The sequence below is a fragment of the Macaca nemestrina genome, chromosome 8 (assembly GCF_043159975.1).
Source record: "Macaca nemestrina isolate mMacNem1 chromosome 8, mMacNem.hap1, whole genome shotgun sequence".
Classification (NCBI taxonomy): domain Eukaryota; kingdom Metazoa; phylum Chordata; class Mammalia; order Primates; family Cercopithecidae; genus Macaca; species Macaca nemestrina.
The window spans coordinates 53,884,161-53,887,640 of record NC_092132.1 but is presented as its reverse complement, the minus strand read 5'-3'; the positions used below and the strand labels follow the sequence as shown (position 1 = coordinate 53,887,640).

The 3,480-nt window shown below is 38.9% G+C and overlaps 1 non-coding gene across 1 annotated transcript; it reads right to left on the bottom strand.

Annotated features, from left to right (window-relative positions):
* Positions 1 to 1,205: 1,205 nt before the first annotated feature.
* Positions 1,206 to 1,309, bottom strand: LOC112429427 (small nucleolar RNA U13). The gene has a single exon (XR_003021632.1). It is a non-coding gene; the product is annotated as a small nucleolar RNA U13 (small nucleolar RNA).
* Between the last annotated feature and the right edge of the window lie 2,171 nt (positions 1,310 to 3,480).

Sequence of the window (3,480 nt, the reverse complement as noted above, 5' to 3'; positions counted from 1 at the left end):
CAAGGAATCAAACACGAAATGAAGAGAATATTTTGATGGGAGTGTCAAATGTAGACATACATATTGTATGCAGTTATTAGATGATATAGAAGTAGGTAGAAAAAATCCATGTGAAATGCAGAGTTAGACCCAGTGTCCTTGTTTCCATCTCTCTTTCTATTTAGCCATCACAAACTGGCTCCATGTTACTAGTAGAACTGCCTCCTCCGTAGCCACCATGGCATCGTAGTGACCAAATTATTTTTTTCACCGTTCTTGCTTGATCTTTCTGTTGTATTTGACCTGAGTCATCAAATCCATCTTCTTTAAATTTGTGTTTCTAAGATACAGTACATTTTAAAACCTACTATGTCTAAATCCTGTATTTCTGAGTTTCCTTGTTCTGCCTGATTAGGCCCTTTTTTCCCATAATTTTTTTCATAATTAGTAGAATCTAATTATGGATATGGGTGCTCAGGACCATGTTTTTGCCCCATACTCTTTTCTCACCACATTGTTGCAACATGAGAAATGATCAATGTCTTTTTCAAACCATCCATGATCACTTCTGTATGAGTGATTTAAAAATTCATATGTCTACCCCTACTTTGGAAGTATTTGACTCTTCTGCTTTCTTTAGGCCTCATATGAAGTTACCCGTTGAATGATGTTTGTTACGCCTCCAAAATATCTTCAGGAAGGCAGAATGATGGGAGACATCATTGCTGAGAGAATGAGCTTGGTAGTTACCTGAATCTTGGCTTTACTCCTGGACCTGGCCCTTGGTAGTTGTGGGTCTTAAGGCAAAGCTGCCAAACCAGCCCTCCAAGGGCTGTTGTGAGGATTAAATTTGATGACATCTGTAAATCACTTATTATAATTCTTAGCCCAGAATATATCCTCTATAACTTGTTCTCCTGGGTGATATACAATATGAAAGTTATCCTGTGTGATATGCTATATTCAGAAATTCAACATACTCTAAATGTATACATCTAAAATAGAATGTATGATATTTCCCTAGAACTGGCACCCTCACTCAAGTCTCTGTTTTAGTTAGTGGTATCACCTCCCTCCATTTCCTCACCTGAAGTCTCAGTGCATGTGGCTTTCCCTCACGTCAGTACTCCATATGGAATGCTTTTCATAGCCACGTCGTTTTCTTCAGGGCTGCTTTCCAAGCCCACTCTGACATCACCTGAACTATTCCTTTTTTTTTTTTCCCACGTCAGATAGGTAATGTCCTGACATTGTAACAAGGTTTGAGGAAGGCACAACTCATACATGTGCGTGACAACCCATCCACAAGCTTATGAACTAGAAAAAAGATCACTACTCCATTTTTTGCTTTTTCATTTTCCCACAAGGGTGCCAATTTACCATCCAGCTACCCAATGTTGACCTCTGAACTTGGAATTAATTTTCCAGAGAATAAAGGTGTTTGATAAAGTGATCTTTTTTTTAATTTTATTTTTTTAAATTTTTTATTTCCATAGGTTTTGGGGGAACAGGTGGTATTTGGTTACATGAGTAGGTTCTTTAGTGGTAATTTGTAACATTTTGGTGCACCCATAACCCAAGCAGTATACAATGAACCTGATTTGTAGTCTTTTATCCCTCACCCCCTTCCCACCATGTCCCCGCTGCAAGTCTCCAAAGTTCATTGTATCATTATGATGCCTTTACATCCTCTTAGCTTAGCTCCCACTTATGAGTGAGAACATATGATGTTTGGTTTTCTATTCCTGAGTTACTTCACTTAGAATAATAGTCTCTATCCCATCCAGGTTGCTGTGAATGCTATTAATTCATTCCTTTTTATGGCTGAGTAGTATTTCATTATATATATTTAATTATATATGTTATATATACACGCATGTATATATATGCATATATACGTGTGTATATATAACATATATACATGTGTGTATATATACGTGTATATATATGTGTATATACATATATACACATATACATGTATATATGTATATATATGCACACACACATACTATAGCTATATAGCTACATATATCCCACAGTTTCTTTATCCACTTATTGATTGATGGGCATTTGGGTGATAAAATGATCTCTATGTGACATTTTAACTCAAAAGTTTTATGATTCTTATTTGTTTTAGGAGTTCACATTACTACTTTTGCCAAAAATCTTAATGTCCAGCTTTAAAGACATTTCCTAATTTGACTACATTTTTTTGAGCAATTGTGTCTTCCCTCAAGCCTTGGTCCTTCCTGTCACCCAACCATGCCAATGTCTTCTGTCACATGCTTGCTCCATTGTTCATTGTTTTTTTTTGTTTTTTTGTTTTTTTTTTTTTTTTTTTTTTGAGACAGAGTCTCGCTGTGTCTCCCAGGCTGGAGTGCAGTGGCGTGATCTCGGCTCACTGCAAGCTCCGCCTCCCGGGTTCACGCCATTCTCCCGCCTCAGCCTCCCAAGTAGCTGAGACTACAGGCGCCCGCCACCACGCCCGGCTAGTTTTTTGTATTTTTAGTAGAGACGGGGTTTCACCATGTTAGCCAGGATAGTCTCGATCTCCTGACCTCGTGATCCACCCGCCTCGGCCTCCCAAAGTGCTGGGATTACAGGCTTGAGCCACCGCGCCCGGCCTGTTCATTGTTAATTAGCTCATTTCTCTTCTTGCTGCCACCCATTCTTTAGGAATCTGACAGGGGAGATTATAAGTAAGAATGATGTGTGATAGATGAAGATGAAAAATAAAATAAGGTAACATCGGGCCAGGTCAATGTGTGATAGATGAAGATGAGAAAATAAGGTAACATTGAGCTAGGTCTTTTTCTGTGGTCTCTGAGGCTTACTTTCTAACGAATGAGGCCTTCTTGTTCTTATGAAAGGCATTATGACTGCTGGCAGCCCTATGTTTACATCCTTCAAGGTGTTAAATCCCATGGAGAACCCTAATTGACTCTGATTGGTTCATGAGACTATTGTTGCTGTTGGAAGAATGGTCCAGTCCACTCTGAATGACTAGGCCTGGTCAATGTGTTTTCCAGTTGGTGGTAGGCAGTGGGTTTTGTGGCTATAACCAAAGTGAAAACAGTGCGTTACCAGAAGTAGGAAGGGCTATTGCACTAACCAAAACAATTGATGTTCACTATAGTCTCTACAGGTTCACCTGACATAATATATCCCCCCAATATGTAAACATGTACATAAATATATTCATTCACTGATTCAAAGACTATAATATGGTCTTGTCTACCTGAGGCAAATGTCCAGCTATTCAGGATTGCAGCAGACAATGGTGGATGTCTAGTACATATTTACACCCTCACTCACTTTTCATAAAGCAGAGTATCTGCTAAGATGCTGCTGCTCAGTCACTACAATTCCCACCATGAGATTAGCTCCTGTAAATGGAATATGAGTAGAGGTGTTCCACTCCCAAGCCAAGATGATTAAGAAGCAGATGTGCCTTTCTCTATTTTTGCTTTTCCTTTTCCTCAGTTAGAAGCAAAAGTCATG